Raw genomic sequence first — 13,085 nt, forward strand, 5'->3', positions numbered from 1 at the left:
CCCATGAATTTAAATCTAATTTAGTTAAATCCCAAAGCAACTGTGGTACAATAACTTTTATCAGAGTCAACCAAAATATCACAAGGAAGTGGGAAAGCTTTCTAGTTTCCCAGGACTTTCACTGAGCTGCTAGATGTTCAGCAAAAAAAAAAAAAGGCCGGGGGAGTGGGGAGGAAAAAATATGGTTCTACGGCAGCAGTTCTGAACACCTTTGTGCTTGTGTGGATGACTTGAAAATTTCTGGGAGTTTCAACTTGCACTTTTTCGTAGTCCATATTGACACTGTTAAAAACAGCACTGTATTATGATGCTTTAAGCCATGGCGTTGTTGGCCTTATTGATAAATATGGCTCTGATCAAAACAAAAAATGAGTAAAGTGCAAACTACAGATATCCTCAACTTTTCTGCAACCTTTAACATGGATCACCTGGTGGCTTGTGTACCAGTTTAAGAGAACCAGTTTAAGCCTGTTGGGTCAGGCCCATGACCCATCAAGTCCAGCGGCCCATCTAGTCCAACATCCTGTTCTCACAGTGGCTAACCAGATACCTGTGAGAAACCAGCAAGCAAGATTCAAACACAAAAGCACTCTCCCCTCCTGTTGTTTCTAGCAGTGGCCATTCAGAAGTATTGCTGCCTCCAACTGTGGAGGCAGAACACAGCTATCATAGCTAGTAGCCATTGATAGATAGTCTTCTCCATTAATTTATCTAATCCTCTTTTAATCTTTCCTCCTGTGGGAGTAAATTCCATAGTTTAACTATGTACTGCATGAATAATTTCCATTTATCTAAAAGCCTCTGTCTGAGGGCATGATTAAAATACCTCCCCCCCCCCCACAAGTCTGCATGCTGTAGCAAGATGGAACACAGTGTTTTGTAGATTTTGAGCATGATCTAATGTAGCTTTATATAACAATTGACATGCTACATTTTGATGTTATAGACACTTTAATTCCCCCCATCATGCTCCAAAAGTTCATTTTCTCCTATCCTATCCCTTTCTTTTTTTAAGCTTAGCATCTAGCTGAAGGTGAATTCTTTAAAAATGAAAGCTTGCTTTGTATTTGCTGATATTTGAATTGTTCTGAATAAAAGCTACTACTGTTGCTTTCTCTTGATAAACTAGCATGGCTATCTGCAAATTTAGTTATTTTTCGCATAATGGCATGCTCATTTTGTTTTCCCATTTTAAAATGTGACAGCCATGGCTCTCCAATGAAGTATATTTTGACAGCTCCAAATAGGACTTCTAAAAATATATTGTGTTTGCCAAAAACAAAATGGTAGTCCCAAGACTTTCAAGTAAATTTCATTAATTTGTATTAGCTCTTTACTTAAAACCTGTTTTGATCCCCGCCCCCCCCCCGCCCCCAGTTAATTAAACACTCCAGTAGCAGTAAGTTGCACATAACACAAAAACACATGGGCAGAAATGTTAATGCTAGTTAAAGCTCTAGTGAGGAACAGTGATACAATATGACATAATTTAAGAAAAGATCTGGAAAATTTGTGTTCGAAGTCTGACAACAGACAAAGCATGCAACACCAATTCAGAGCCTAACTTTACATTTATACATAAATGTGTGCATCTGAACTCCCTTCTCCTTCCCCTCCAGGAAAAGCTTCTTTGGAATGGGGAGATTTTGACTGGAGAAAGTTTGTGTGTGTGTGTGTGTGTGTGTGCACGTACGTACGTGTATGCGTGCGTGCACAATTTCTTAGCTGCTTCTGTGCTTCCCATCACTTCCCACCCTGTCTCCCTCACCTGGGTCCAAAATGTAAAACATGCACTTGGGCTCCATGGAGGAGATGCAGCAGAAGCAGCAGATTGGTTAGGGCCTCGCTATCATCCACCATTACTTCCAATCTTCTCCTCCTAAAGTAACTTTTTTGGGCTGTGGGAGGGGCTGCCTCAGGATTCAGTTTCGTGCAATATACATTTAAGATGCTCGGAACTGGCCAATGCCGGTCAATATACAGTTTGCAAAAGGCTCAGTGCTGTCATCTCTATTCATAATGAATTAATAGCACCAATTCCATAATAAAAGATCTGAAATCAACGCAGGCTACCTAAGCAACATAAATAATCATTCAATACTAAGGCTGTTGGAAACTGCACTGTGCAAAGTTTAAGAGTAGTTATTAAGGAGCACCTCCCTAACAGACTGAAAAAGCTATACAATGAAAATATACTGTACTTTTCTGTCTATAAGGTGCACCCATGTATAAGACGCCCCCTATTTTGGAGTGCTCAAATTTAAGAAAATGGGGGGAGATGGCTTAGAGTTGTTGAGCTTTTTCGGGGGGGGGGGGAATGCCCATGGTTGTTGAGCAATTTGGGGGGGGGGGATGCCGAACTGAATATCACTCACCCAGCTGGCAAACGCTAACAATCGCAAGCAACGCAAGCCAAATTGCCGAAGTGGCAGCCAATCCAAAGCAGCCCTTGCCACATCCACTAATAACCTGCCCATTTGACAAAGCAGCAGCCAATCCAAAGCAGCCCTTGCAGCAGACACCATTCACCCACCCAATCGCTAGATCCTGCTCGCGGATGCAACCTGTCGCCCATCCCCCCTCTGCACTACCCAGGTATAAGATGACCCCCCATTTTTTACTTTATTTGGGAGTAAAAAAAACCCTCGTCTAATACACAGAAAAATATGGTATCTTAATGTAGAAAGTAGCATGGCCCAAAGGTGCTCCATTTATTGTTTTTTTGAAATGATGAGGAAAAGTCTCACCATTAAACAGTGTTTAAATTGTTTCCATATTATTTAAGGTCAACCCACTGGCATCAAGAAAAGTGCACTTCAAAGCTTTTAAACATAATCTCATTAAAAGTTTGTGCACTTCAGAGTACTCCACCAGTTAAAAACAGAGTGTGATATGAAAAAAGCTTATATCCGACTGTGGAGTTAATGCCACATAACCTATTAAAAGTTTGGGTAATTCTAATAGTCACATAAATATCTTATTTCATCTTTTTTCCAAGCAGTACCTGAAGTGTTACCATGAAAATTGCATGGTAAATTGCACCTGAGAAACTTTCAGATCCAGATGTTTTAAACACCTAGAAGGCCTGTTTTGAAAAAGTTGCTAGTCATCCCAATTCAAAGGTTGATAACCACACACCCAATCAAATACTGCTGTAGACATTAAATATATGACAGCAGAAAGATACAGGCTATATTTAGGATATATTTCTAAACAGGAAATTACTTCAATCAGCACACTTTAAAAACAGTACATAAAAAACAGATACATTAATGAAATATATTCAACAATAATTATTGGTATACCAAAATTCAAACTTACAGTTTTTCCAGGAGAAATGAGAACTCTTCAGAAGTTGCTCAGTCCACAGTAAGATGGGGATGACTGTTTGTAACTCTAGATTTAAAGTTACACAGAACTTTAATTTTCAAGTTTTATATGGCTATTTATCATAAACAAATTTTGCTTTTCAACAAAATGATAGTTTTTTGTTTTTAAAAAAGGCAACATCAGAACTTAAGAATAGTCTGTCAAATCAGGCCAATGGCCTATCTAGTCCAGTATCCTGCTGTCATAGTGGCCAACCGGATGTCTGTGGGAAACCAGTGACCAGAACATGAGCACAATAGCATTCTCCCTTCCTCAGCAATTGGTATTGCTACCTCATAGCTAGTAGCCATTGATAGCCTTCTCCATTAATTTATCTAATCCTCTTTTAAAGCTTCCAAGTTAGTGACCATCACTGCCTCTTGGGGGAAGGAGTTCCAAAGTTTGACTATGTAGTGAGTGAAGAAGTGCTTCTTTTTATTTGTCCTAAACCTTCCAACATTCAGCTTCATAGAATGTCCATGAATTCTAGTGCTATGAGAAGGAGAAAAACATTTCTCTATCTACTTTCTCCATGCCATGCATAATTATTTTATAAACTTCTATCATATCACCTCTTACTAGCCTGATCTCTAAACTAAGAGAAGTCCCAAATGCTGCAACTTTTCTTCATACGGGAGTCGCTCCATCCCCTTGATCATTTTGGTTGCTCTTTTCTGAACCTCTTACAATTCTACAATATCACAAAAGGCTTCTTGGAACAGAAGAACTGAGAACACAAGATGATCATGTTGCCCAACAATGACATGCCATTCAGGCAATCAAAACATTTGATTTCTGAATCGTTGCTTGTTTGGAACCTATTAATCATAGTGCCTGATCGCATGTCAAGGGAAACTATAGTAAACTGTAGCTTTTGTTTCTGTGCTCGCACAAAAGGAAGATCAAGGGGACCGTGTTCTAGTGCTTAAAGTTTGTGCATACCCTGCCTTATTGAACTAGGATTTGATTGTGTGAATTAGGCCACTAGCCTTCCATAAAGACTGAAATTTCAAAACGTTTAATTAGGACCACCATTGAATAAGTGTGCAATTAAATCTGCATGTGCTGCACAGATGGTATAAAGCAAATGGAAAGCACACTAGCAGAAGTATACTCTGTGACAACATTTGCTTCACATAGTAAAATCAGTGAGACAGACAACCTAGCTCATACATTTATCCACTACAAAAGAAACAGTTTTCTTACATATGCATAATTAGAAATTAAGACAGCCTTGTATTCAAGTACTAGCCCTGTACCCACAGGTGAGAAGGGACTGCATGCAAGGAAAATTGCAGTTGTGCTCTCTTGAAGGCGTTTCCAAAGCATGTTATATAATGGGTAGGATATCAAAATTGCAACCAGAAAAGGGGGGCACTGTTTCAAATATGTCATATTTTTTATTTTCTCCAGTCATTCAGACTGCCATCCTATGCAGTTATTTAGAAGTAAGCACCACTGACCTCAGTGGGACTTGTTTCTGGGAAAAATGTACATACTGAACTGACAATGGGCACATTAGTGTTTCTTTTACAGCAGGGGTAGGAAACCTCAGACCCGGGGGAGTCAAATGCAGTAAAATTTACATTAGTTCTTCTCACTTTTGTCTCTGGCATCACCAACCACAGGGGGAATGTGGTCCTCAGGCTGAAAAAGGTTCCCCATCTATGTTGCATGGTTACCTGCTACATGACCTTATCTTTTGCATGTTCCACTTCTAACATGGGACAGCATTTTTAATATTACAAAATTGTAAGAGTTTCCTTGGAAATTGTAAAAAGTTATTTGTGTTTTCAACTACTTTTGAGTACATTTTCTATTTTTGACAATATAGGGTATTACTTACAAGTACATTCAAGTTTCCCACCTCTCACCCCCATTTCCCTGCTGGGGAGAAAGGGGTAAGTTCATTCATTCTCATATATATATATATATATATATATATATATATATATATATATATATCTCCCGGTTTGATGTCACAGAGAAGTAACTGGGGAAACCCAGCCAGATGGGTGGGGTATAAATAATAAATTATTATTATTATTACTACTGATGATGTGTCAGCTCTATCAGGGCATCTTTGGAAGTGGAGTGGACGGTACACCAACAAACTCCTAATCTCTCTCTCATCCTTAAAACAAGATAGCAGTACAGTCATACCTTGGTTCTTGAACAGAATGTGTTCTGGAAGTATGTTCGACTCCCGGAACCATTCGAAAACCAAGGCATGGCTTCCAATTGGTTACAGGAGCATCTGGAAGCCACAGAAGCCATGCCAGATATTCCGTTTCCAAAAATTGTTTGAAAACCAGAACACTCAATTTCAGGTGTTGATTGTTTGGGAACCAATTTCTTTGGGAGCAAAGGTGTTTGATATCCAAGGTATGACTGTATCACCAAAGTAGTACCAGGGTTGATTATGCTTCAGAACCATCAATCCTATAAGAAAGATGCATCAATGCAGACACAATTTTTTGCAGTGAATCTGCCTGCAATACTAGAAAAACAACCACAACTGCAACAAGAATGTTACTGGCTCATGTTGAGGCAGTTCAGTGGCTGGTATTAGGGCTGGGCAGTAACTGTTTTCCAACATCGTAATATACCACCAGCTAAACACTGCAATCTATATCACAATGTCAGAAAGAAGCCCATATCAAAGCAATAGATGAGGCAAGTGTGCTAACACTCTGTTTGCCTGCCTCATGCACTGCATTGGCATGGGAAGAGTGGGGGAGCGAACGGGCTACCTCTCCCTCCCTGGATGAAGAAGCAGCCCGTTTATACCTCCTCTGCCTGTTCCAAGGTGATGGAGGCAGCTGGGGCAGCAACCTCCACTGCCTTGGGAAGGGCAAGAGATGCAGGTGGGCTGCCTCTCCCTCACAGGGAGGAAGCAGCCTGTTCGTGCCTCCCCCGATCCGTCCAAAGGCAGCAGTGGGAGCTGAGGCAGCATCTGCTGCTGCCTTGAGACAGAGGGACTGGTGAGGCTCAGCTGGGGGGCAGGAGTCTTCTCACCCCTGGCTAAGCAACCACAACCAGCGTGCATCTGCCAGAGGGACGGGGCTTGTTGAAGCAGAGGAAGGAACAAGCTGTATCACACCTCGCTGATGCAGCTTGTTTCTCCCTCTGCAGCAGTATGAGGGCAGACCGCGATGATGGCTTCACTCAGCGGTATATCGCTGGTAAAAATGCTACTGCTCCCGAGTCCCTCTGCCTCCAATGCCCGGCTGCAGCTTGTTTTTCCCTCAGCGTGCAGGGCACTGGTAGCAAAGGGACTCAGGCAGAGGTGGTTTCACCAGATATACACCACTGAGTGAAACTGTCATTGAGATCTATCCCTAATACCAGTCCTGGCCGATATATGGATATATTGCCCAGGCCTAGCTGATATGCAGTATTACACACACACACACACACACACACACACACACTCCTTTCTGGACTGCTAAATTGGTTTTTTTAAAAACAATCACTTGTAGAAAACATATTAGGAACCAAAAATAGAGTTTCTTAATAGTGTAACTGCCTTTGAAATGGGATTGGGAGAGGAGAATTTATTTATGTCATAAATAATGAACTCTTCTATCGTAATATATGCAGTCAGTAGTCAGGGATGCTATGGTATTATAAAACTGAAGACTGAGTGAGCAAAACTGGGACTATTATAACTCTGTTTGTGTCTAGTTTAAATTGGACTACAGAGATCAAATTCAGATGTTATTATCTGGCTACTGGGAGTATTCTAACTCAAATACACCAGCACCTCTTCCCCTTGGTATCTATGGCATAACATTAAATCTCCACTGGCATTAATGACCATACTAAGTCTTTACTCTTATGCTCATGTAACTTGGAAGCCCCACTGAACTCAATAATACTTCTGAGTAGCCACATATATGATTGAGCTGTTGAAACTAAAAGCAGCTTCTAATCCTTGTTCGGTCTCCAATATAGGTTCTTTAAAAGTGATCAGACAAAAAAATCATACCCTGGGTGCACTTTTCATTGTGGAATTTAGACAGATGTGAAACTACAACTCAGCAATTCTAGGACATTGTTTATTTCTGTTCAGGTGACAATGTCCTAAAATTCAGCCACAGCTTTATTTCTGTCAAGTCCTGGTTTGCCCAACAATGTAAGCCAAACTATGTTTACCAGGATAGTACAGGTTTACAAAGGGGAGTTTGCAGTTGCTTTGCTCCCTCCTGGTCCTTTTTACTGTCGTGCCAAGCCAAGGTTTTGTTTAGCATGTTGCCAAAACTGGGACACATGGTTAAGCTTTCTCCCCACTAATCACGACCTGTACAGTAGAGGCAAAAACAGGTCACAAGAATAATGAGAAGGCCCTCTTGTTACAGTATCATTAATTTTTAAAATGCGGCACATGGAATAAGCAGAAGACAAGATTACATTTTCCATAACTGCTTTTTTCCTCCACTCCAAGGTTTAATGTGAAAGAAAAGATACCAGAGATTACAACATTCATACAGAAATATACTTGTTATTTTCTATCAAGGAAGGCTTTGAAAGGCACTGCATAATTAAAAGGTACTTTTGTTCAAAGTTGTAAAGGTTTACAAAGTTGTAGAAGTTGAAACTTTTATGTCCACTACAAAATATTTGTAACGTTATCAAGGGCAGGTAAAAAGTTAAATATGTGACTTTTTAAAGCACTGTTCCATTTGCACACAGAAATGGCTAGCAGCTTAAAAAAGAAAACAAATGGTTGAAGATCAGAATATTTAATGCTATTGAACCAGAGGTGTTTGCACATCCAAGTCAAACTACCAATATGCACACAAACTGCAGCTACTCACCAAACGAAGCCTTCCAAGTCTGTCTGCTAGTCTGTATATGCATTAGGAAACTTATAAGGCTACAAGAACACGCCTACTAAGACAATACGTTTTTCTTTTTAAGTAAGCATTATGACCTATTACTTCCGATTCTGGGGAAATGAGTCAATACTTGTCGTGGCAACGGTGATGTTTCTGAAAGGTCAAACTGAACTGACCATTTTTGCAACTGCTGTTTTGTTGTAATATAAATATTCTGCATATGGTTAAGCACTTTCCTACATAGCCACAAATGTTCTCATGATGTATTATAAATCCCCAAATGCTTATTTACAATGAGGAGTCATCTGTCTTGCAGCAGAGACTAATAACCATGGTTGACCCTTGAGCTGATGTTCATCTTGAATAGCTAGTCACTAGGGTATGAACTGTAAAGGATGTGATAAAATATTAGTGTACTGTTAGTGGAGAATGAAATCTGGCCCCTTATCTTTCAGACAAGCAGTTAAGACATTTTCTTTCTAGTAGGCTTTTAATAATTTTTAATCATGCTAGCTACAGTGCCCTTTTATTTGTTTATACTCTGTATTGCTTTTAAAAATTCTATTAACATTTAGGGAGCAAATATTCTTCTTTCCCCAAAAAGCACAATATCCCTTTCGGATCCTGTAAATATGGGATTGCTGAAGTTGCTGAAGTTGTCAGCCACATATTTTTATTTGTTTTAATGGTTGCAGACAGCAATCATTTTGGCAAAAAGCACAATTTCATTGAGTCCAAGGATCAAAGAAATTACAGGATAAAGTTAACTGTTTTAGCTGGCAAGTTTAGATAAACCTAGCATGGTTTTCAACAGCTGTGTTTAAACACTTGCTTGGAAACTATAGACAACAACAAATTCCACACTGGTGAGTGAACAGGCAGAGGAATTTTGTGGTCTTGCACCAGAATAGAAACTAAGTAAATTGCGGGTAAAGCCCTCTTTTCCACACTCAAGTGTAGAACTGTAGTGAGACACCTTGATCATGAAGGTGGTTTTCCCAGGGTGAGGCTCATCCATTGCACTGCGGGTGTGCTGACCCCTGCGATTTCCCCAAATGCGGGAAACTCGACTGCATAATTTGTGGTAGTGGGGGACTGCGTTCGCGCTTTCCCCTACACCAAAAAAAAATAATAAAAAAAAGAACTGTAGTGAGCTGCTGGAAGAGTCATGGTGCTCCTTATCTCTCTTCTTCCAACCCCCCCTGCCACAATAGCAGGCTCATAAACGCCTCCCCCCCCCCCGCACAGTAACATTTTATAAATCATGTTTTTATAGTGCTGCAAGCTATAACATATCACACTGACGTATGATCATTAGCACACACTCCTCTGGGTACAAAGGAAAACAAATTGTATGTCCCTTCTTGCTTCATTGATACAAGCTGCCCACTTTTACGTAACTGGGAGCAAAGGGCAATTGGCAAATAACCTTGAGTACTATTTTAATTATTCTGCTTCGGTGTTATTTTCATAAATGTAAATTAAGATACACTGCATTTCTGTTGTTTGCTTCTTTCATCGGCATAAGCCCCGCTGTTAGTTTTAGACTGTCCATCCATCACATAGGTGGTCATCCTCTAGGGCTTTTGAAATTGTAGGCTCTCCATGTTAACACTGCTGTATTCCATCAGTCTGAATTGCATCTTGTCACAACGTTTTTAACTATGGCAAAATCAAGATTTGGGATAGCAGAATAGGAAGTTGTACTAGGAGCCACAGAGCTTCCCCAACTAAAGATGATCACTAAAGATGATCACTAAAGATTAGCATTTTTACCAAAAAAAAAAAAAAAAAAAAAGGATCTCTGCTCATTAAAAAAGAATCTCCAAGGGAATCAGAAACATGCTTAAAAGAAAGTCACTTTCTGATGTATTCATTTATAGACTACACACAGCTATGTATTTGGAACATTAGCTTTCAACATTTGAAGCTAAATGAGAAAATGGGCAGGTCACCCAATATATGATTGCAATGTAGACTATTAACTAAGTTCACACAGCCTGGCAGTTCTGTCTGTGTGAGGTGTGTGTATATGGTGGTGGGGAGAGCAGAGGGAGTGGTTGGCTGATCATGCTTTCCACACACACCTGCTTGCAGTTCACACTGATCATTGGAGACATTCACAAAGAGTCAGATCAAGGGGAGTGTCAGTCGAAGGATCAACATACTGGTTAGGAAAAGAAGTCGCAGAGCACTATCAAATTATCAGTAGTAGGTTCCACACATTTGGTTCCTGCAAGTGCCAGCGGAGTTGTCAGTGGAACAATTCTGCAAAGCTTATATCATCAATGGGAACTGATAGAGCTGTCCAAAGTTTTCCTTGGTGGCAATTGGAACCCTCATTGTTGCAATGATGAACAGCAACACTTAACACAATCCCTCAATTTTTTCTCCAATCAAATTGTTTTTTACTTCTCAGATTTATTCAGTCATTCCTACTTGCAGTTTTAACCAAGTATAAAATTACCTTAAATGTTCAGGTGGGCAGTATGTTTTGACCATTTCCTTATCTTAACTCCCTGTTCTTGGCACAAAACAACTGGAGCACGGTCTGTACATGATACTTCTGTTTTTGTGAAAGAACAAGATGCAGCCTAATAACCTAGTTCTGTAGCTTGCTTACCAGTGTCCCAGTATATAAAGCTAGCTCTCAGTATGGTTGGCTAATGGGGTGTTCAGAATGGAAACAGAAAAAGTAATCTTTGTCCCCTTCACCCCTTCCAAAACATTTTTCCTTGTTGGTGCTAAAGTTCAGAACAAGCCACAACATTTAATTGGGGGTAGCAACTTGCATGCTTAAAATTACTACTGGGAAATACAAAAGATAAGTTTGTGCATGTTGAATAAAATCCTAATTGTAGATCAATAGGAAATAGGATTGCAAAATTGTTAGGGTTGACAGAAATGGTGCAGTAGCAGACTTCCTGCAGAAAGGGACATCACTCATAAGCAATTTTAAGTTGCAACGTATCAGAAAACAGCTTTCACAGGACTTGCTCAATAGCAATGTACTTCCTGTAGGAAAAGCACACAAGTTTATGAGTGATGTCCTAGAATAACCTCTTGACTACGGAAGTGATGAAGCATATTCTTAAGAAGATATATAGCTGTACAATAGTTGATGACCAAGTAACCACATTATGTAGGTTATTAAAAAAGCAAATTTCCATCAGCTCAATTGGGACATTCTAGATTACCAATCCAATTACAACTACTCCAAACACAAAATAAGGAACTTTCACTAATTTCAAGCTAAAATCAGCATTGGATTAGCACAAGCCTCTTGTGCTCTTTAGATAGCCGGTGCAAGCACACATTGTCTCCATATTTCATTTGTTGGCTTTTGAAACACAAGCCATGTAATCAAAAGGTTATTGTAAGTTTGTAACAGTTGTAACATCAACATTAAACTACTGTACAAGGATTATGAGGGAACTGTTGCCCTCTTTGGCATAATTGCCAAATGGTCATGTTTACCATAACAAGATAAAGAAAAAAAGATTCTTACTATGAAGTAGTCCTAATCTGCATAGTTTGGTTCCCTCTCTAGCTATTTACCTAGCATGAGAAGAACCTCCAAATGTTGAGAACTGTAAACAAGAGGTAGGAGAATGTTCTAGCTTCAGAAAATTTGTTGAAAAGATGGAAATATTGTGTCATTATTCTCTCCCCTCCACCCAACACCATTAAAAAAAACAAAAACCTGTGCAACTATTCAACCATAATGGGCCACTGCACAAGTAGGCAGTTCCAACAAAACCAATAAGCAGATTTCAAGGGTTTTTCATCTTAAAACTAGAGTTTCTAAATTAGCTAATGTTACTGCCATTATAAAGATAGTACAGGAGAGCAATCCTGAAGCCATTTGGACTCTTCCAGTGACCTCAAATATTCTCTGCAGTGAGGAAGGAAATGGGAAAGCCTCTCCATTGTCCCTTTGTTCAAATCCAGTCTTAAGGGTGTATTTGTGTATGGATATGGATGCAGGTGGCGCTGTGGTCTAAACCCCTGAGCCTTGGGCTTGCCGATCAGAAGGTCGGCGGTTCAAATCCCCACGACAGGGTGAGCTCCCATTGCTTGGTCCCAGCTCCTGCCAACCTAGCAGTTTGAAAGCACATCAAAGTGCAAGTAGATAAATAGGTATCGCTCCGGCAGGAAGGTAAACGGCCTTTCCGTGCACTGCTCTGGTTCGCCAGAAGCGGCTTAGTCATGCTGGCCACATGACCCGGAAGCTGTCTGCGGACAAACGCTGCCTCCCTCGGCCAGTAAAGCGAGATGAGTGCTGCAACCCCAGAGTCGTTCGCGACTGGACTTAACAGTCAGGGGTCCCTTTACTTTTACCTATGGTGAGCCTGTGACCTGGATTCAGTAACTAAGTATATAGCATCTCAAAAGGAATGGCCAGGCTGCCTAGGTGGAGAAATCAGTGATCACTGTCATGTATCCTGACAAACAGGATTTCTGTGGTAGACTGCCCTGTGATGTATTTCTGTTGGAGACCACCTCCTTCTGTGATGTATGTACAGTGGTACCTCAGGTTACATATGCTTCAGGTTACATATGCTTCAGGTTACAGACTCCGCTAACCCAGAAATATTACCTCGGGTTAAGAACTTTGCTTCAGGATGAGAACAGAAATCGTGCTCGGGCAGCACGGCGGCAGCAGGAGGCCCCATTAGCTAAAGTGGTGCTTCAGGATAAGAACAGTTTCAGGTTAAGAACGGATCTCTGGAACGAATTAAGTATTTAACCTGAGGTACCACTGTATGGTGCTTTGGGGGGTGGTCTTGAGCTACAGGGTGGGTAATTTCAAAAGTCTATATAAGGGCTTGCACACCATTGTTCGGGGTTCCTCTCCTCCCTCCCTCCCTGTGT

General features: G+C 40.5%; 1 protein-coding gene across 6 annotated transcripts in view; it reads right to left on the reverse strand.

Annotated features, from left to right (window-relative positions):
- The window catches only part of ACSL4 (acyl-CoA synthetase long chain family member 4), an 83,526-nt gene that overhangs the window by 25,993 nt on the left and 44,448 nt on the right, over positions 1 to 13,085 (reverse strand). For all 6 annotated transcript variants that reach the window (XM_081847036.1, XM_081847032.1, XM_081847035.1 and 3 more), the window contains exon 2: positions 3,322 to 3,396. The gene's annotated coding sequence lies outside the window, so the exon portion shown is untranslated. The remainder of the gene's footprint in view (positions 1 to 3,321; positions 3,397 to 13,085) is intronic.

Source organism: Podarcis erhardii (assembly GCF_964252035.2).
Source record: "Podarcis erhardii genome assembly, chromosome: Z".
In the NCBI taxonomy this organism is placed as follows: Eukaryota; Metazoa; Chordata; class Lepidosauria; order Squamata; family Lacertidae; genus Podarcis; species Podarcis erhardii.